Genomic DNA, 22,664 nt, shown 5'->3' with positions numbered 1-22,664 from the left:
TTCTTACCATAACATTGTCACCGTAAGTGTGACCAAGTAACAGCAGCTTTATTACTTCCCTAACAGATGCCCCTGTTCTAGTTTCACTTTCATACTTTTTGTGTCACAGGAGATTCTACAACTGGTACTGGGTTTAACAATTCTCTCACAATCTGTGCATAAATGTTTTAAGTTATCAGCTTTTTGTTATTACCTAACAGTGTTAGCTATAAAACAAGTAGAAAAAAAACCCCCCTTTGTTAATTTTGGTCAAAGTTTTGCTCTGTGCTTTGCAAAAAATTAATTAATTACAGATGTTTGTATGGGTAGTAAGAAAAAATAGCAAATGAATCTTCAGTGGCCAGGTCTGGCTTTTTCTGAGTCAAAAGGCACAAGCTGAGCGTGGACCTTGAACCCATTTTCTACACATCACATTTTATCGCTTTCACACACTCAAACCAGCTCTCCTTTATGTCAGATGCACAGATACAATGCCAGTGAAATCTGTGTATAAATACCAGGCTGGATCATGTATCTTCCTATACTCTTACACAAATCCTTTGGAAGGGCTCTGAAATAGCTGCATTAATGCTGCTGAGGCCATGGCTTATAGAGCTGGACACAGATCACGGGAGAGTGGCTTATGAAGTCCTCCTAAGCTGGTCTGTAACGCACACATGCTTTCATGTCTTGTCTCTGTTACACTGCCTTGCAAGGGATATAGGGATATAAGCAGATACAGATCTAAATCTGTCTGTCTATGTATGTATGTATGTATATATGTATGTGTCTATCATCTGTCTGTCTATCTATCTATCTATCATCTATCTATCTATCTATCTATCTATCTATCTATCTATCTATCTATCTATCTATCTATCCTCAGGGATGTCAGCCATCAACACAGAAAGACCTTAAGTTCTAGATGTTGAAAGAATAAAAAGTAAAAAGCTTTGTCCCCTGGACACTGAGCCACTCATTCACAGATTTAGCTAGTTAAGTATGAAGTTGAAAATCACTTTCTTTTCACAGCCCACCCCCTAGATTCGAGCTGCCAAGTCTCCTTCTCCAAATGCTAACCCAAGCTGCCCCCCATGCTGGCACTCTGCCTATGCACAGCAGTCTCCCACAGGAAGGGATGGGTCCCGGTTTTCTCTTTTGACCCATACCATCCACCTACTTAGTGTCTGTACCATCTGGAGAACATAAAATGAATGTCAATTCCTTTCAAAACCATGGGAGGTATCATTTTTCCTCGTTGACATACAGTTCAAAACACAGCAGACATCCAACCTTCAACACTGCCTTTTTTAAGGGGTGCCTGGGTATGATCCAGCTCCCTCTCAATCCTCCCTAAGAGAGCCCATTTGTCCTGTCCCAGTAGCCTTAACTCTGGCAAATTCACTCTCTGGTTCTCTGTGACATCTTTTTGTTACATCAGTTGATCTCAATGCCCGAAGAGTTGGTGGCAGCCCTGGATAAATGGGCTTTGTGTGCATCTGTGCCTTGATGCTTTATTCCTTCTTCAGGAAGTAGCTGGGGACCAGCTGAGGCCGTAGCTCAGCAGGAATTCCTCCTACCAACACAGCCACAATGGCATGTGCCAGAGGAGAAGACAGCACTCGTGTACAGAAACACATTTGGAGTACAAGGCTAGTGAAAATAACAGTTGTAACCTGAGGAACGCTTGGCTTCTTCCTGGAGAGAGTGATAAGTAAGATGTGATTGATCCATATTCAAAAAAGAACCAAACACCAAAAGCCAAAAGACAGCAACAAAAAGCAGCAGGGACACTAGCTGAAAGCTAAGGAAAAGAAGATGGAATAAAAAATATCCAAGAAGGAAATCCTTTAAACACTCTCAAACAGAACAAAATAGACTGAAATAGAGAAAATAAAATAATTTTATGTATGTGGCAGGAATGTGTTGGCTTTGTTTGGGAAGAGGACAGAAGTCATCATGCACTAAACTTGGTTAGCATTTGTCAGTAGAAAGAACTACATTTCCATTTCATTTTCAGCTGAAGCTATCACTTCCATAGTAGTGGCATCTGTGGAATCCACGGATATAGGGTATGATAAGGGTCCTGATTTTTGGAGGCAGTCAATGCCTTAACTGTTGAGAGCCTGAAGCACTGTTCTACTTTTGGCCACTGACTACCAAAGTAGAGAAAACCAGTAGAGACAGAACACTTGGTGCTTTCAAGATGTTTTTATATTTGATTTCTTTTTTCCTAATTGATGCAGTTGTATGCCAGGAACAATTTGTCACTGAGACTGTGGTAACTTGGGGTAGAAAGGAAAGATAGTGCAAGGTGAAAGGGAAGATTGCATTGCATTTTGCAGCCACAGCATTTGGAAAGATAGCATCCAGCCAGGAATGGAGTTCATGGCTAAATGCCAAACATGTTTTGACTCATGAAGATTTGCTGGAATATAAAGAGTTCAGAGAAGAAGCTCTGCAGTTTACCTCAGTCTTAAAAGACTTAACAATTTTAGACGTTTGTTAGACTGGAGATTTCAACAGGAACATGGGATTTCCTCTTTAGCTAAGGCCTACAGCAGGTCAAAAGATTTATTCTTAGGATTTAGGAAGATTTCGGGATCCACACCTGTCAGAAAATATTTTGTTATGCCAGGAAGGAAATATTTCAGCTCTGAGTTTTCTTAGTCAAGCTGCCTTTATGCTATTGATAATTACCTGAGCAATTTTGAAACTCAGTTCAGTGCGTATTGGTGCTTATATATTTTGTAACTCTATCTTCAAAGCATTTAAATATTCCTTAATCTCTTTCTGCTGTCTTTTCCTTTTAGATATCTTAAATATGTATGATTCTATGATTCTCTCCTATTGGATTGCTTTGTGTCAACAATGCACTGTATATAGCTGGTTTGCTTGGAGATGCTTTCAGAGAAAGGATGAAAAAGGTAGAAATTGTCATATTATTTATGTTTCTATAGCAGCTTCCACCTTTGTAAAGGCTGCATCTTCACCTTGGTGAGACCAAATGCATGTTGAAGCTCGATATGCCTCATAATCAGTTTTTTCTTAGAAGCTGCTTGCAAACAGAGGAATTGTTAACACTATGGTTACCTTTTGAGTAGCATCTTCTTTTCTCTGTTGGTTTTTTTTCCCTCCACCCTGTGTATTTTTTTGTTGTTTTGTTTGGTTTGTTTGTTTTGTTTTTTTTTACAGTATAGGTCTCTTTCAGGCACCTGCTTGTGTTCTCCCATGGCATCCTTTACAGTTGGGATGAGGTACACAAAATGGTTCATTATTGTCAGATTGAAAATCTTTTGCAAAACATCTTCCGCAGCAGTTCTCCAAGTGAGAAGCATGTTGGAAGGCACCAGTTGTGCATGTCTAAATAAAAAGCTGAAATCTCTTTTATCTGCTGGGGTTCTGCAGCTTATATTTATTTTAAGTTCTTTAATATGGTTGCTGTTACTAAAAATGCCAACAGAGGTGATAACAATAGCAATAAAAATAATATTTGAAGAACTAACAAAGAACAAATGTTCTGTTAGTGATGAGTCCTGCTAGTGTGGAAACTGCTGGCTGTATTTATGTGCAAATTCTGTGTTGGCTGAACCACTCTCTTCTATCTTGGTGTGTATGGAATGCACAGAATTAATAGAATAGAATAAATTGAATTAATAGAATAAATAGAATTAATACTTACCCTAAGTATAAAATTGACTTTAAATCCCACAATCAAATTAGAGCCACTACTTTCTCAAGCACTCCAAAAATCCTTTGCCATCTTTAAATAAAGAAATGTTAGTGAAAATTTCACATCATTTCAAACACAGAACTTTTATTTGGTCACCTGGTAGGGCATGATTTTAAATTCATTAATGGCACAGCTCTTCACAGAAGGCAATGGAAAGAGAAGCCATCTCTTATGGGTTTGTGAGTTGGTGCAGGGAGTGCAGCCACCTGCTGGGTAACCCACCGAGGTGCTGCTGGCTGCACAGCTCACAAAGCAGCATCACCAATGTGAGTGCCCAAAAGGAGCTGGCAGAGGAGGAGATGGGAATTGCTGCCAACTCATATCCTTCCCTTCACTTTGTTCAGGACCAAATGAGATCCATCAGTCTTTTTCTGGAGTAGGATCTTACACGGACTTGTTTTCCTCCCACTGTGGTGTCAGATGCTGACCTGCCTGATGAATGAGCTCATTTAATAATGATTCTTTCTTCTGTGCCATACCTGCTCCTGAGTCACTCAGATGATACTAGTGTGCACATTTTAAATTAAACATTTTTATGTATTATTTAAATAATAACAAGGAATGAGATACTGTCTCCTTAAATCACAGTCTTGGGTAACTACAGCTAGGACAAGCACGGGAGACCAGAAATCAAACCCAAACTATTAAATTGCTGTAGCAGAAAATAGTTCCCTAAAGCTCTGTAGCAAGGTGCTCTGCCTAAGCAGGGATACAGCAGCTTGAACTTTGTCACATTTACAGCATATCAGTGATGGATTGAGCAAGGAGGGTCTGCTGATCACTGATAAGGTTGAGCAAGGGTCTGCTGTTTTCAGAGGATATGAAGGCCAGGTGCTTCCTGACCGAGGCTGGGATCAGCAGGGCTGTGCAGATGCTGATACGGAAGTGAGAGCCAGAAGTGTCAAGCAGAAGAAACCAAAGAGCTCGTAACACCTTTCCAGCAACAAAGCATATTTTGCAGAGTAAACCTGACAGCACATCTAATAATGCACATGACTGACAGTCAAACACTTTATTCTGTTAGAGGCCAGTCCCACATTTTCATGGCGAGGACATCTAGCATACCTCTCTGGAGGTGTGTGAAGAACCTTCCCTGAAGGTTACTCCTCAAGGCTGAGCTAGGCACTGACAAAGCTGTTATTTTTCTTTTATATTTATAATGAAATATCTTTCATGACATCATTCACTAAAGTGATACAGAGCTGTTGCCTAAAGTATGCATTAATAGTCAGGCTTAACAAAAAACCCCCCTGAGATCAGGCATGCAGCCAAGTGTTTCTGGAATAGTCCTGGTTGCTCTTCAACAAGTTATTTTCTTTCCAAAAAATATGTGTCTTTCACATATTAGCTCTGTTTGCTATCTCACATTATCTATTGGGTTTTGCAAACTTCTCCAAATATTTTAAGACTAGAATTCAAGCAATGACATGAACCAAAATTTGGACTTCTATGCCAACAGTGAAAAGCAAAAGCTTAAGTTTAGTTATAATAGGACATAATACCAACCACCAGATTTGTGGTTCCCTACAGCTGATACCATAGGACTTAGTTTCTTTGATGGAGGGCAAGTCTGCCTCCTCTTATTCATGCTGGGTGTCTAGTTTCTAAAAAACCCCCTCAGTTCTAGAAGAATACTGTAGGAGACCAAACATGCTGCAGATTATGGTGTGTATTCTCTTAACCCCTAATGGGAGGGAAGTCTATGTGCCAAGTCTTGTGACCAAGTAGGCATCAAAGCACTCCAGAGGGTGTCAGGTTCATTACTTGCATTTACTTTTGTCTTTAGACTTTTGAATATGCTCCACAGCATCCTCCCTTGATTATCAGCTACAAATTCTGGTTTTTGCCTTGACACCAAAGATCTGTAAATTCTTGATTCTTTTTCTAGTAGTATTCTCATTTGGCAAACTTGTAGAAGAAAGTTAGGAAAAGGTCACAGAGAAGTTGCACTGTGACTCACTCAACGGAAGCAAGACGTCTGATTCTAGTAATCTCTTCTGACAAAGTAAAATTTATTTTAATAACAAAATTTTTCAGGATGGATAGGAACAAAGTTTTGTCCTTTGTGTAGAACTCAGGCAATAGAGAAAATGCAACGTACTGAAAAGCATGAGTTGTCAAGTTCAAACCAAATCCTTAATTTTATGCCTCAGTTTTTATATTTGAAATTTACTCGGTATGCATTTTTAGCAAGAATTATTACATGTAGGTAATAGCTATTAGCAATGAGATCTCTAACTGAGGTGCAGCTCAGAGGTCAGAAATCAAATGTGTGGCATCCATGTAGAACGACTAAGCATCTAAACAGATTGCATCTGTAATTTTGTGTCTGCAATTCATAACTGGGAGCTTTCCATCCTCATTTCAATATTTGGTTCACAACACTCATTTAATAGAACCTTCCCTTTTGGGCTGCACAAAAGGACACCAAAATACTGAGGCTAGACTTTCATGACCAGTTGATGACTCCAGAATAGTACATCAAACAAAGTGTCTTGTAGATGACTGGTCAATAAATCTGCTTGACAATTTAATTGGTATAATTGATAAAATCCATATAACTACTAGAGAGGAAATTAAATTACTGTATACAAATCAGATTGGGATTTAGATTAAAATTTTCTGGGTCAATTCGCTCTCTGCAAATTATGTTATGGAAGACCCCCTGGTTTGAAACACACTTATTAAGCTTTCTCCTATAAAGTGTCTTAATTCATATAGAAAAGCATAGCCTAATATCTCTGTACACAATGTATCAATTTTTCCATGTAGTCTTCAATTCTTCACATGTAGAAAATATGCAAACACTCAAAAATGCCACAATAACCCCAGATTGTACTGTTCTTTTATTCTTGTGTGCAAAGATAGTGCCTTAGGAGGCACAACAGGTTGTTACAATGCTTAGATCTCACTGGTATTATTTATTGAGGCCTTTTACTGCATCAGTGATGAGACTGAGGGCTTCTCCGGGTTCTCAGCTAAAGTGGAAGACAGCTGGAACTGCTGAATGGAGATCCATGGCTTGTGTTATATTGTGGTACAAAGGCTAAATAATCACACCTTCTTTCACCCTTAAAACCCATTAAAGGAAATGCATTTAGTTTTTTGCCTTTCAAGCTTGATGGAGAGCAAAAGAAGAGCTTTTTCTTTCTGTTAAGTAGTAGAAAAATGATAGGATTTTTTCCAATCCTGTTGTTTCTGTGATGATGCATCTGGACCTTCTCAGGTTCTGACGGAGAGGCACAACTTCTTCTGACAAGCCTCAGAAATCTCTACCTATTTCAGATACAGAAGAGTTCAATCAAGAGTTTAATTGTCATCTTGGCAGGCAGCCTTGGGAATGCTTGCACACACATTTGTAGGGAAGCAGAGACTCACCGAAAAATGGTGCTCTTATATGGGAGGGACAGACAAAGCCTGGAGGCAGCTCCAGTCCCACTCCAGCTCTGCTTCCAGGAGATGGTACTGCAGTCCTTGAGAAGGGAAGATGCTTTTCATGGGAACATAATGACATCTACCAGTTGTCAAGCAAAAGAAATGGTCATAAGCCTGCTGCTTGTGTGTACATGACTGCATACCAGCTGTACAGTAATATTGTAATAAAAGCTGTTGGGGCAATCATTGTTATGCTGCTGCTGTTTAGCAGCTTGCTTCCAATATTGCATTACAAAAATTACATATTTCATGTAATCAGGTCTGTCTCTTACTTAATCATCCCACTCTGTGTATAAATCTTTAAAGTGGACAGGTCTATAAATCACATGCATTTTTCATTTACCGTTTATTCTAAGCCAGGCAGTTTCTCATTTAAATTGCCGTATGAATAAATCTAATAATCCTTATTCACTTACATCATCTCAAACTTTAAATCTAGTTCTGACTGAGGTCATAACTGAAATCAGTATTAAGGGCAAAACTAGCAGCTGTAACAACTGTAATAGCTTACCAAATTATGTTAACGGGCTGAAATAACATTAAAAATGAGGAAAAATTGAATTATATTATTAAAGCATGCTATGCTGAATCAGGAAAACATTTAGCCTAACCAGAGATCCTGAATGTGCATGTACTGCGTTTATCATCACACTAGTCCATATGCCCTGGACAAATGAGGAGTAAAGACACTCACCCAAACATGTCTATTTATAAACTCCACTTGTATATGGTATTATGCAGATTTCTGTAATGCAACAAAAAAAATTCTAAACTGCTGTCCTCACAACTAGAGCCAGAAACGCACTTCTTGGCTTAGAAATGGGTAGGTTTCCTGGTCTTTTATTTTGTGATTCTGAACCTTTAAATCAGCAACACAGAAGATCTTATGGAGGAGCTATCAAAATTCTTCCTCCCTCTTCCTGAAAAACCCTACAAATCCCATTTTTCTGTCAAAGATAATGGAAGGACTGACTCAAGCATCCCATCTGGCTAAGAAACAACTTACAATTCCTATGAAAATTCACACACAAAAGGAAAAGGAGGAGTTCTTTGGTGGTAAAGGAAACATATGTCTCAGAGGAGGGTCAGAAAATCTCCAGCATTACTCCCAAGGTTGAGGGATGTCAGAGGCTTTGCTTGTAGCTGTCACCAGGCTGGCACAGTGCTTGCCTTTACATGAAGCTTCCTGCAGCAGCTTCTGCAAGGGAGTTTCACTCCAGAGCCTGGAGAAAGACATTGCTCATATTTTCACTGTTATTTTTAATAGTAAGTGGATTTGTTATTTGTGTGGAATTGATATTTAGTGTTTGGATTGCTGCAGCCTATAAAGATCATTCATGGCATCTACTTGCTCCCAGCACTGGTGGAAAGAGTGTGAGGATCAGGGCAGGATCATTCCTAGGCTGAGCTCTTCCAGCTTCTGGCAATGCACAGGGCAGGATCTTCCTTAGCCAGAGGTTGCCTTTGGAACATCATGTTTCTCAACTGTCTCTGACCCTGTTTCAGTTAATCCAATCACCTTTTGAAATCATTTGCACTTTAGGTTTCCACGATATCTTCACATGGAGGTCTCCATAATATCCTCACATGCTGCTTGGGGTAACCTGTTATCTGGTCATTTTATTAAGTGTGCATTATATGATATGATCTGTCTTATGAGGAACAGTAACAAAGCAAAGCAAACATTCTGTGTTGTAGGATTGTTACCAACCTTTCTCAGCCAAAACCTTCTGCTGAGCTAGTCCATACTTCTGATCCACCCTCTTGCCTGTTTCCACACCTTTATTGGTGCTTCATGCATTGTAAAGATACTCGGTTTCCCATTTGATTTCCAAGGCAGCAGAACATTTCATGTACTAATGCAGTGGTTGGGAGATCCCTGGGATTAGCAGGATCTGGGACAAAGAGTGAAGGAGCAAATCCTCAGCTGCCCAGCTTCTCTTGCACCACCCACATCAGCACTGCTGAGCCTGAGCATCCTGAGGCAACCATTGCTTCAATTCCATAAATTCTGTGCACTTTGTTAGGATAAAGCCAGATTGCCTTTATGAATCCTTTTTTTTATTATAATGGATTTTCTAATAACAGACTAATTGGCACAAGTAGCCAAAAATTACCGCAAAAAAAAAAATTTTAATCGCTCTAATTCAGAAAATTCAGCAAGCAAACACACAGACACAGACCCAGACCCAGGCATGCACAAGAAAGGTCAGGATAATGCATTGGAAAACACTCCAAGCTTATTTATTTTGCCAGCTATAATTATTTCTTGTTTATAAAACCAACTAGAACAATAAAATTTCATAGGTGACATGCAGTAATTGCCATGGCATTATGGGGGCTGGGTGCTCCCTGGGGTCCAGCAGCATGGGAACATCCCAGGGGCAGCAAACCAGGTTCTCACAGGTGGGAGCTGTGTCACCACCCTGGCTTGGGAGCAGGAAAGCCCTGGGCAGCCCCAGCTCTTGTCATGGGCACCCCCTGAGGACAGCTGGGGGACCCCAGGGCCAAGGCAGAGTTCATCAGTGGCACAGCAATGTGGGGAATCCTGAAATGTGGCAGAACTCAAACCACATTCAAACTATGAGGACACTTCTGTGCTGACCACTGTGGGTTGTGATACCTTGTAATGTATTTTGTAAAAGAATTAATTTTTAGCAATATGGGCCCTTACACTATTAACCAATGTAATATTTTTACTGGGAGACAAGTCACTCCCCATGTTTTAGTGACAATGATTGAAGTTATGATTATTGGAGAAGAGATTGGTGAGATCTGGTATTTAGTAAAGAATGACACCTTCCAGTAGGAGGAAAAGAGCAACTTTTCTGTTAGGTTAATAAAGATATTTGCTAAGCCTCTACTTTAATTCAGCTTTAAATAGTGACTTGTTCTTTTTAGCCATATCATTGTAACTATATTCTCATACATTTTGAATACGTGTCTTCAAATTAGCAATGAAGGACTTGCAAACTTTCCATACTAAGTCCCTGTGGAGAGTGCCAGGTCCTTGCAGATTTTAAGTGTACCTGATAAGCAGAACCACATCTGTGTGTACCAACAAGATACTCTGAACATCTGCTGCTCTCTATCTAATGGGACAGTGCTGGCTTCATCAGCAGCCTCAAAGGAAATCACATGAGGTCTTTGTGCCTTCATTACCTCTTCTGTGACTTTAACATTTTCTGCGACTTTGCAACTGCTAACAGCTGTCAAGAACAAATAGGGCATGTTTGAGTTGCTCTTTTTCACTGCCAGAGGTCTCCAAGTGATTAAGTGAAAAAAGTCTGTGATTCCCTCACGTCACCTGCATATTGTTTCAGTACATTCAATACTTACACATTGAAAGATGCTACTCTGGGGATGTCAGATCTTGTTTCTCTCTGCAGACAAGATTTTAAGAAAAAAAACATCACACTGCCCCTGTTTTGAGCTGATCTTTCCCTTTAAGGAAATGTGCTGGGTTTGGCTGGGATGGAGTTAATTTTCTCCATAGTACCTAGTATGGGGCTGGGGTTAAACCATGACAGAATGGAGGGAACTTTTGTGGGAAAATGTTCTTAATTTCAGTAATAACTTCTTTTTAATGATGGAGTCAGAATAAAAACGGTGGTTTTGTGGGGCAGTCACAGGGGAAGTTTCAGCAGGGGGAGGAAATTCCTGTTTTGCATCTAGATATGCTGGTAAGGATCGGTGGTGGCAGCTCCTCGAGCAGAGTGCTTTAACCTCTCCTTTTCCTCCAGCTGCCAGAGGGGAAAAAGTAACTCAGAGACTGCTGGGAATTGCAGTCCTAGATTCTGCCAGCCTTTAGCACAGGAATCTGGCAAAAGTCCCTGCTGGAAACAGCACAGTGTTTATACAGAACCTTCTCTGCACATAGGAGGAAATCCAAAATGCAAACCCCTGTCCCAAAATGCTGAGGAGCCTCCTCTCCTCAAGCAGGCTCTAAACCCCACAGCTGCTGTTGTCCCCATGCCCCAGGGATGAAACCCTCTTTTTCTTTCCTTTCTTGCTCACTTAAACCATAATCTTCAGAGTAAGGTCCTGTAGGACAGTCTGCGGAAGAGTTTGTAGGAGTGACGAGGGTCACGCACGGTCGGGACGGACGGAGACGAGAGATCTCTGCAGCCAAGTCGTGAAACTATCAGTTTATTACAAAGGGTGTGGGTGCAGGGCTCTGTTGCAAGCTGCCAGCCACAGCTCGGAGCAGGGCCGAGAGAAGAGAGGCTTAAAGTGTGAGAGAATTAAAGGTTTAAGAGCGGAGAGCATGTAGAAAGGAGGGGGTGAAGAAGTGCAGAGGTGAGCACGAAAAGAGAAGAGGAAGAGGAAGAGGAAGAGCGGAGGAAGGGCCGTGGAAGAGAGCGAAGTTCCCGTTACAATACAATAAATCATCTTCGGTGTTGAATATTCAGATTCTCACTAACCAATCTACTACAGCATGCATATCCTATAACATTTCCATACAACCTATAAGAATCACTACATTACCATACTGTGTTACATTTTAAACCCTAAATCTTACTCTTTGGGCCCCTTCTGCTGAGCTGCAGGGTTTGCTCTGACTCTTAGACTTGCCTGCTTGCAGAGAGTATTGTTTCATCAAGAGGGGATTACCTTTGGCTGGCCACACCATTGTTGTCCAGTTGTTCAGTAACTAAGGGATCTCAAAACTTGCTTTCATTTCAACCTCGCTTATAGTTTCTATATTCTCAAAATTTTTTGCCAGGCAATCATATTTATAAGGCTTTTCTGTTCCATCCTCCCCAACAAGGTCCGCTCCAGGTTAGGGGTGTTGCCTGTTCTCCCCTCCTCCAAGGAATCCTGCTGAACCAGGGGATGTCACTTCCTAAGTGCCTATCTCTGAGCTGTGTCGTGCACTGAGTGCCACCCACTCAGCACTCTAAGCCTGAGACCTTCTCCATAGAGTCTATCCTTACAGTGAATGATTTTTAGGGGAACTGTAAGGATTGTGTTTTCTTTTCTACTTTCCCCCCCCTTCCCCCCTTCTCTTTTAATAAAAGCACAGTGAAGCTGTTTATCTTTGATTTAAGAGTCTGCTTGGTTAAAACATTCCCTCTGAACAGCCTTTGAGCCTCTGAACAATTTGGGGCCTTTTTCCATATAAGAAAGAGGTTTCATCTCCTTTCTCTCAGAGGGCAACTTCATGACATCCACAAGAGCAGAGAGAAACTACAAGGATATGGAGAACCCAAGTGCTGCCAGCTGTTGGGAGGGTGCTCAACAGGAAGGGAGGATTTTTGTCTTTGGGATGTAGGTCATGTTCGTACTTTGATTCAATGGAAAATCCATGGCCACTGTGGGAGCTGTCTCTGCTGTGCTGCCTCTGGCACAGGTTCACTCAAAGAAAGTGAACAAACCCCTCAGCCCGGCCAGAAGCCTGATACCATAAAAGATGGGGGTTTGAACCCCTATGGGCCAAGAAGGGAAATCTCCAGGTTATTTAGGCTGCCTGCAAAAGAGGGATGAGAGCTACAGCTCTAGCTCAGCCTTGTTGTTATGTGTCTGTGTAAGTGGAAAAGGTAGGTTAGGCTTGGGAGATTTTGGCTGCCTGTGAGCCTGCAAGCTGATGCTGGAGCTCCAGCCTGTGCTGCCTGGGCACCTCTGGAAGCAGGACCACAGGCACTGCCAGGGGTGGATGTAGGCAGGTCAGGCATCCCCACAGCTCAGCAGCAGCTGCATGGCTTTTTGGAACAGAGTTTAGCCTCTGCTATCCACAGTTCTCCTAAGCCATCTCTAGAATCTGCCTGAATAAAGACACCACGGTGAAGACATGTGATGTTAGAAGGGAGTTGGAAATCTCATCCCTGCTAAGACTGTGCCATGAGTATGGGCACTTCTACAGGGACTACCAGGAGGGGGCTCAGGGTCTTGAGGAAAAATCCACGCTTGCCTCCTCACTCTGGCACATCCCATCCAGCATCCCTGCCCAGCTGGCTTTTCTGTCTCTGTAAAGGGTGAATGGGTCAAACTCATACAAATGGTAACACATAAAAATGATTTAATACATTATAGTTCTACTCAAACTGACATACACCTGTGCTCGAAGGTATGAGGGATCTGGGGCATTATTCAAGCTCCTCCTAGCACAAAAATTCACATTCAGCACAAACAGGGAAATGATGCACTGCACTGTGTAACATCTATGTCTTTGTGTCAGTAATTCACTTTCTTTAAGCTGTGGCATGCTTCTACATTAATAGGAGCAAATGGAATCATAGAGCAGTTGAACCAAATTAATTGTAGAACCATGTGATACAATTTCAAAATTAAATATATCTGTTTCTCTGCTTTTATTTACAAATAGGTAAATAAATTCATGTCAAGGCAATCCCTCAATGGTCTGCCAGTAAAAAAAAAAGGCTTTGGAGGACAGGTTTACAGGGCAAGATCTATGAATGTAATTTCTTAGCTTTTTTCTTGCATTTAAGAGAATGCTGTGGAGTTGAATGTCTCTCAAATAAAACACTCTGGAAGAAGTTGTTAATATGTTTGAATAGACATGATGTATCATGCTCTGTGCCTTTAAAACAGTATCAAGCACTACCTGCCAATCTTCATCACAAAGAGATAAGACACAGTGTTCTGTGCTGTAAGAAAGGCACAAAAACCTCATAAGAGACACAGACACAAAAAGAAAAATTAACAGTTCATGTGCAAAGTCTTGATTCTGTCAGACTGAAAAATGTCTCTCTTCTGCATCCTGCCTGCTTCTGCCCTCAAATGTTTAACAAACTTTTGGGAGCTGTATAAATAAATGAAGCTCTTATTTTATGACAGTGTTCCAAAAATGAGTAATTTGTGAAGAGAAGTGGCTTCATGAAGGTGAGTCATAATCTCCCATTTCACAATCTCTGTCATGGTATAATCTATAGTACAAACTACTTGAGACAGGGATTAGCTCTTGAATTTAGGTCACTACAGTGTCTAGTCCAAAACATTAGGTCTAATTTCTAATTCTGCAATACTCTTAATTCCTGAGCTGTTCTCACTGCTGCAGTTCTTGATCAGTACTGGTAGATAAAATGCAATACAAATCTATGCTACCCATTGTCCAACAAAATCATTAGCTGCAACATTAGCAAGGATTATTAGTAACTGGTGAGGTTTTTGGTTCAAATAAATAACACTATTCTAATTATCAGCAGAAGGTAAGTGAAGTAATTTACATTATTTTTACTGTAAAGAAGGTGGTGGAGGAGGGGACCTGAAAAACATGAATTTTGTAAGGACAGGGAAAAGTATGAGTAATTAGGGCATAACAAAAAAATTAATCAAAGCACCAGACTCGGTATGAAAGTTAGCACACTTGTCTTGTAAACACCGTGGGCTGAAGCCATCAAACATTCTTCAAATGGAAGAACTGATGGCCTTCTTTCAAGGTATACATCTCTTTTTTTTTTTTAACCTGGAACTGTACACTGTTAAGAATCAGAATATTTCTTCTGCATAAATTGAATAATCAGAACCCATATTAATCTCATGACAATTTGAACTTGATGTATATGTGAGGGTTTGGATCACAGGCTTCATACTTTACTTCCTGTCCTCTCTTGCCCCTCTGAGGACCATGTACTTCACCACATCCGTGATTCCCTTTTTTAATATGTTGGATTCAAATAAATTATCTGTCTTTTCAGGGCAGCCTTGTTTTTTGCCTGCATTTCTGCATGGAAGGAAAGGTCTTTCAGGTAGTGGGAGGTCTGCTCACTGTCTCTGCTCCTCTCTACTGCCCTCTGGCATCATTTTGGCCAGGTCTGTGCAGGAAGCATCTTTGGCTCTGCAGTAGGTTTGCATGCTGTCTTTGTCATCTTCTTTCTTTGGCAGAAAGGTTCTGTAGAGATGAGTTTTCTTGATGTAGATGTACATGTGTATAAAACTCCTCGTTTGTCACTTGATGAATGGATGTATTCACAAAGAAAAAATTCATTTTTCCATCACATGCTTTTTATTGGTGTAAATTACACAAGCAAACCTCTTTGAACAAGCACCTTACCTAGTGCTTGCCTACTGCTCTCTCAGTCTTTCCTCCTCTCCTTGAGTCCTACATGCTCAAAACAACATTTTGCACTTGGATCAGTCCCTCCTTCATTAAGATAATTCCTTCTTTGCTTTCAAAACTCACTTCAGATGTCTTCCTTCCACTTAGACTCCACACAGTGTGCCCCCCAGCACTATCTGCCACCATCTCTTCACTTGATCTTTTTGTTCTTATCATCTATATTTGTATTAAATTGTCTTCTTCTTGGGGTGGAGACCTTGCTTTCCACGCTCTTATGAAGGGATATTTTCATGTCCAGGAATGCAGAACTAGGAGATACAAGCCAAGAAGAAAATATTTTCAAATTCTATTCTGAAATTTCTACTGTAATTTTGCTATTGGGTAGGCAGACTGAAACCACCATTTAAAATCTGCCAGTGTAATCTCCAGAAGCAAAAAAACCCCTAGCCCCTGGAGCTCAGCAATTAGAAAATGAAAGAAGATTGCTTTCTATAGATATGTTATGATTTGCAAAGATCTAGATACTGGAATGAATAGCGAATTCACACATATTATCATTTAAGAGCCAAATCTACTGAACACACCCCTGACTTGAAAGAAATCTAAGAATAGGAGGCATGTCAATTACTGTAATCCTTAAATTATGCATATCTTTCAAAATCTTCTTCTATCAATGTCTTAGGTTTTTCTTCTTAGGAGGTTTCTGTACTTCCTCCACAAGGCAAAATGAAACAATGGTTTATTTCAATAAATGTTGTGCCTGAAGGACAGTTATTTGTTACTAGGAATTAAATATTTTAAGGGATCATGCCTTGTCATACCGTCCTAAAAGGAGTTTTGGTCCATCAGATCTTCCATCTTGCTTCAGAAGTGATCAGCAGGTAGAGGAAAATGCTCTGCTTCTGTTACCCAGAAGGGAATAAATTATTCAAAAATGTTCATGTAGAAGGCAAGCAGAGAATAACTTTCTCCAACAGTAACTTAAAAAAAACCCCAACCCTTTCACATCTGTCTGTATCAGAAAAAACGCAGATACAAGATGATTTTGGGTTTCTGTTTAAGAACCCTAAAATAAGAGCACCTGTTAGCTGCAAAGGTAATCACTGTACAAACATATGGGTATGCAATGAAAGGAAAAAATGTATATATCTTCATCTTTTTGTGGCTTATACAGTAAAAGGCGGGGGTAGCTCACTTGCATAACAAAGGCAGCAGAGCCTTAGGCTACAGATTTTGAGGATCATTCTCATTCTCCAGGAAAAGCAAGTATATAGATTATTCTTAATGCAAGGTCTGAATGCACACAATTGGATCTGTGGGAAAATGGAGCTGTGGAGCTGCTCTCCCCTGCTTACATGGAGAATTTCTATTTCTTTAACTCTCCTCATACCATGGCACAGCCTGCCCTGACCAGATTCAGCTCTGGAGATGCAAAGATTCTCATGCCTGAAATCTTTGTCCTCGATAATTTTTGGTAAAACCATGCTTTAATTTTATTTTAAAACTATCTAAATCCTGAAAACACAAGTCACAGGCTCAAAGTCCCTTTCCAAAGCTCCTCAAAGTGTCATGTCCCTCCTGCAGGAGGCTTTTCATTGACATTTCCTTTACTAATGCCATAAATCTTTTCACCTGCAGCCTTATGGCTTGATCTGAATATGAAACTGGCCAAGCTCAAATGGTGTTTTGAGCTTACCAAGACAGTTAAAGCACAATAAGAACATTGCCACAAGCAGGCCCAGCCACCTTTGGCTGTGTGCTCCACCACCAAAAACCTCCTTGTGAATGGGTGAGGTTGAAGCCTGGCTCTGGAGCAAGCACTTCTCTGTCCTGTTCCACCTTGGATCAGAGCCACTGCACATCCTACCTGACAGGAATCACGCTGTGACACACACTCTGCTTTGGTTAAGCCAGGATTATTCATGACTATCCACCATATCCATACTCCTGATCATGGCACGAGCATAAGAGATGTTTAAGTCTCATAATCCCATTTTTTGTCTAGAATAAATTTTTTGTTGGTGGTTTTTCCTACAAGAACTTCAGCCATGTTTTTGAGAGCAAATAAGAATCTGATTGCGACTTGCCACGGTCATATTTTCTGAAAAATCCCTTCACCAGGATTTCTCTCCTGGGAAACTGAGAAGCCTCAGAGAAAAAAGAAAACAATATTATCTCATTTGCTTCTCCTGTGTTTTGCTGCTTTGGAATGTGGTTGGAGATTGTTTATCCAACATGTGAATTGTTTTAACTTAATGACCAATCACCATCTAGCTGTGTTGGGATTCTGGAAGCAGTTGAGAGTTTTTTATTATTATCTTTTACCTTTCTTTAAGTATCCTTTCTCTGTTATTTAGTAGAGTTTTAGTATAGTATTCTTTAATATAATATCATAAAGTAATAAATTAGCCTTCTAAGAACATGAAGTCAGATTCATTCATTCCTTCCAATGACAGGGGACCCCGAAAATACCACAGCAACTACTCTGCTTGCCTATACTAATCAAGTAACTACAACTGCTTAATACATCTTTTTGGAATATTTGTGCATGTGGTTGTCCATATGCAGGTATAATACTGAGAAATATCACATTTCTGGTCTCAAAAAAGATGTCCTCACTCTGTGAAAAAAAAAAAAAAGAAGACCATGCATCAACACAATAGAGGACCAAATTTCATGGTAATTTTTTGACTCAATGTCTGTTTTAACTCTGTTATAACTCTGCTGCCAGACAGGACTATCAATTAATCTAGCAGTGTTTTTTTTTTTAATATGATCTTCAAATTGCTGGACTTGAATGATAAACCTGTCTTATAGAGTCTATGGACAGATGGATTTTATGCACTGATACTGAATCAGTGCTGAATGCATCCTAAAGCATCCATTTCTTCTGTCAGGCTCTGAAGAATTGCAGTCTTTAAGTGTGATTTTAAATTATTTTTCTTTTTTTGACGTGCGCATCTAGAAAATAATTTTGATTTCATAATCAATCATCAAGAAATACACAGCTGCAATTAGCTATACAATCTATGGGATGCCATATTTCTTTGTTAGGGAAACACTTCTCATTTGCACGTTTTTTGACACATGAGGATACCCTCAAACTGTTTGTTGAGATAAACATCCTAAGAAGGTTCCAGTTTGAGACAAGTCTTGAGGCAATCCACTGCAGGATTTTAGGATGCAGATCAAAACTGCTTATATTAGCTAAAAAAGCTTCTCTCAACCCTTGCACACATATGTGGGTGTATTCTAATTAAAGCTTGGTAGATAATGAATAATTTATTTAAGGTCTTCACCTCCTTTGTTTGTAAGTTGTCAACAACAAGATCACAGTTTTCTTGATTTTTTTCTGGAAATTACTCCTTGGGCCTCATTTATTTCCCCTTTTTACCAGTTTCTACCTTTTTTGTATCCTATTTTTCTTTTGTCTTTTTCTCTCTGGACTCTTACCACACATGATCTGTATGTGTCACTAACTACCTTTATACATCCTACCTATCCCTGCATTGCATTCAGACTCTGCTCTAGCTAATTTTTGCTCCTAAAACTGTGGAGTCATCCAGACCCTGGTAAAATGGATATAAAATGGTGCCAGCTCAGAAGGGGATTTTTTTCTGCTTCTTTTGTACTCAGATTATACACTCATAAATACATATGTAGGTGTAAGGAAATAAAAAACCCTCTCAGTCCATTGTGGTTCATCTTATTCTCCCATGCTTAGCTGCTAAGGTACTGTAATGATTTTGCTATAGTCGCTACATTTTGCTTAATATTTTTTTCTTGTCATGCCGTATCAGTCTTTTTTCCCAGTTCCCTAATTTTTTTCTTTGTTTTTGGTAAAACTACCATTTCTCTGCAGCCTGAGAAGGAAGAGCAGTGACAGCTCAGCAATAGTAGTAACTAATTTGTATTTCTTTCAGATGCAGAAATGGTACTCTGTATATTACTGAGCTCTGACATTCTGATAGTCAGACATTTTATAGTTTCCCACTCTATTCCATCTTTCTGAGACACATTCAGATGGTGTTACCTCCATGCATGGGGGATCTTTCACCTGTTCATAGAAATTCCAAGCCCAATGGCAATGCTGGACATTGAATTTGGATATTATGATTCTTATCACTCAGTACCAATTCAACAGACTCAGAAGGTCCTCAGGTAGGCTGTATCCTTGGAAGCTTTGTTGTTCTCTGCCAGCCTGGAATAAATCCCTGAACTTCAGGTTCAGACTCTGCAGAATGCTGGATATGCCAACACAATCATGTGTACATGGAGGGGAGACAGGCATGGATATCCCTAGCAAGAAATCACTGTGTCCAAAAAATACTTTTTATGCTTTGGACACATCACATCTTGGTCTATCATATCAGAAATCTTTCTTGTGACCTTACATTTTCTTAACATCAGTGTGGCTTTGTGGAAAAATTACCCCTTGGGTTTTATGGCTGCTATGGATTCTACTAGGATCTTGCAATCTTTTACTTTTGCAGAAAATACATGGAAAACATTGCTGAACAGGAGAGACTGGGTAGTAATACATGGTTACATTCAGGAGTTGTTTCTTCAAATAAAAGGTGACTAAAATAAAGAAAAAAAAAAAAAGGAAGGAAACAGCATGGCTAAACCAGTCTATAAAAAGAGGAAAGAGGCAGATTTTTGGTTAATTTCAAAGAGTTGTTTATGGTTCAGAAGAGAAAAGAGTAGTGTTCAAGCAGTGTCATTCCAGGGAGCCTTGGAGAGCCTGCAAGTGGTGTGCACAGAACAAGGGAAGCAGTCCAGTGCTGCTGCAAGCTCCTCACTGGACCCACCACTCTTGTTTCTGATGCAATAGAATCCAAAAATCAAACTTCAGGCAGAATTTAAAGTGTTGATAAACACTAGAAAGACAAGAGCAAAGCAGAAGTGGCTCTGACTCTCTAAACCATTGTAATGATACTAATGCAACACTGAAGCCTTCTGTATCCTGTACTGAAAGGTTTTGGTCTTCCAGCTGGTGAATTTCTTTAGATTGTTTTGTAAGCAAAACTAAAACATATAAAGCAAAACCCTGGAAAGTCTGTCTGCTCCAAAAAGAACTATGTTAAATTCTGACAGCTTTATTGCTGTATATAAGGTGGGAAAACCCTAGGACAAATGACTTGCAAAAATACGTATTTGTTCCATTTTCTGTTCCATTTTATTACAGTCCTCTTTGAAAAACTAAGGAATTCTTAAAAATAGGCTTCTCTGCTTTCTATATTACCAACCACCAAATTTGTGACTTCTGCTATGTCACTTCCAGGTGTCTGCCTTGAACACACTAAAAGCTGAGTGTACTCCTCCCCACTCCCCTGCTCCCTGACTATCAGGGCCATTTTAATGTTTTGTGGATTGCTGCATTATTTAGTAGCTGGTGTCACTAGAATGCTGGTAGGCTTTAATCAACCATTAAAATACACTTATATGCTTCAGAGCACGTTGGCTTCTTATCTCAGGGGCTGACTCTGGAAACAAAAATAATCCTGAAACACTTGGGTTAAGTACAGTTATGCAAAGCTTTGCTTCCTGCATGGCAGAGGCACCAAAAACATTGAAACCTCTTCTAACCTCAGTGGCTGTGGGCTATGTTGCATTCCTTGCTTCACTCAAAGCTGGTTTGTCTGCTTTTCTGAGGGAGGTTAAAACTGCCTAAAGGGCACTTTGTTTTTTGGCAGAGCCACAAGCTATTTTTTCCTGATAAGAAATGAGAGGTGCAAGTTAATACCCAGTACCAAGGTACTATTTTTTGGCGTCTATTTTTGTGGTTCTCACTTAATGTACCTTACAGTGACCAAAGTTGCACCAGGTAAAATAGACAAACAGCGGTTATGTTGGGTTTTTTTACCCTCTTGTATTATGAGGTAATTCTCCTGGCTTTCCTGGAGTTTGCCCTCACAAAAACAGGTGTTTGCCTGGCAGCAGAAGAGTCAGTAAGCCAGCTGCCTGAGTAAAAAAACCTGCACTGTAAAAGGCTGCCAGTGGGAAAACCCTGCCTAGATCTGCTATAACACCTCCTATATGGAGCAGAAGGACACCAGACAGAGTGTTCTGCATCTGTATTCTGTCCCTGCAGCCCAGAGTCACCTCTGAGATTTGCCTGCTGCTGTGCCAATGTGTGTCACCTCACTCAGCCACTGTCCTCTAGGCCAGCACCTTGATGAGCATAGCAGACTTGCTTAAAATGAGGGGACTTCCAAAGGAGTCTGGAGGATTTTGGCCACAGGTTTTCATTAAGAATGTGTTCTCTTGCTCTTCAGCTGGGGCACAGGAGAAGGAAACGAGGTGGGTATGTGATCTCTAGTGGGGACACACCTGCAGATGGCTTGCCTGTCTTTGAAACAATGGAAGTGTGACATCCACTTGGAGTGTGACATCCACGACCCATTTTCAGTCACTGACACTTCCCTTCTCACCATGCTGCTCCCTCTGGCTTGTTCAGGGGGGCCCTGTAGTGCTGTGAGGCAAGAGGCACAACCCAGCTCTTGTTTATGTTCCTTTATTACAATTCTCTTTAAAAAACAAAACAATTCTTAAAAATATACCTAAAAACGCAGCTCCTGGAAAACACTCCCCCTCAGCATGGCCATCACTGGCAGGGGGTTGCTGAGGCTAAGAGGGTCCCTTGGAAGAAGGGGGTGTGAGAGGTGGGTGAGGGAAGAAGCTGGCACAGCCTGAGTCCAGGCAGCAGGCAGCTTGCTCATTGCTGCTGTTTTATCACAGTGGGGTTTCCTGCTGCCTTTTAGGCACAATTCCTATGCTTGGCAGAGCTGGGTACTGCAGGTACCTGGTCAACTTTAGTAGTGCCTGGCATTCATGGAGATTCTGGCTTGCTTTTCTTCTTGGTGTAAGAGTGGTCAGAGCAGGGCATCAGCTTTGTAATGCCAATTATTGTACCAGTGGAGAGGAGCATCATTAAATCAGGGTCTAGATCACTCTTTTAAGTCTAAAATCCACCTTGGCAGAAGCCAGCTCCCACTTTGATGTTCAACTCTATCCACACCCATTCTTGTTTTGGACAGAGCAGTACAGGATGTGCATATGAAGGCACTGATGTAAAAAGGCTAGTCACTGTTTAATTGATGGATTTAATTGTCCATCAAGATGACCAAGGGCAGGACCCTAGTTTAAATGTGTCGTTTCACCTCCCATCTCCACTGAACATCTCAGAAACCTTCACACTTGGTACTTATTTTAGGCACTTGAGGGAGGCAGCTCCATAGATTTTGCTTGCTGTTCTGCATCAGAGACACTCACAGCACTGTAACCTAGTGACAATAATCTAATTCTAGTAAGTGAACAATAATCTGGGATTGCTTTAAAATGTGTATCAACGATAAACATCTATTTTGTTACAGACAGCATTTGTGACAGCAGCTCTGAGTCAGAGTAGAGTGGTCTGTGAAGATGTCACAGTACAGGATGACTCCCATATTGCTTTAGACTGACAGGTTTTTAAAAGTCTCTTGGCCAAATTCT

At 40.5% G+C, this 22,664-nt stretch overlaps 1 protein-coding gene across 4 annotated transcripts in view; it reads left to right on the top strand.

Moving 5' to 3' along the window:
* The window catches only part of LOC113460845 (uncharacterized), a 75,485-nt gene that overhangs the window by 3,594 nt on the left and 49,227 nt on the right, over positions 1 to 22,664 (top strand). The gene's annotated exons all lie outside the window — the stretch shown is intronic.

This window comes from Zonotrichia albicollis, chromosome 1 (assembly GCF_047830755.1).
Source record: "Zonotrichia albicollis isolate bZonAlb1 chromosome 1, bZonAlb1.hap1, whole genome shotgun sequence".
NCBI classification, from domain to species: domain Eukaryota; kingdom Metazoa; phylum Chordata; class Aves; order Passeriformes; family Passerellidae; genus Zonotrichia; species Zonotrichia albicollis.
The sequence above is the reverse complement of the archived record's forward strand: the minus strand, read 5'-3'. Positions and strand labels throughout refer to the sequence as shown.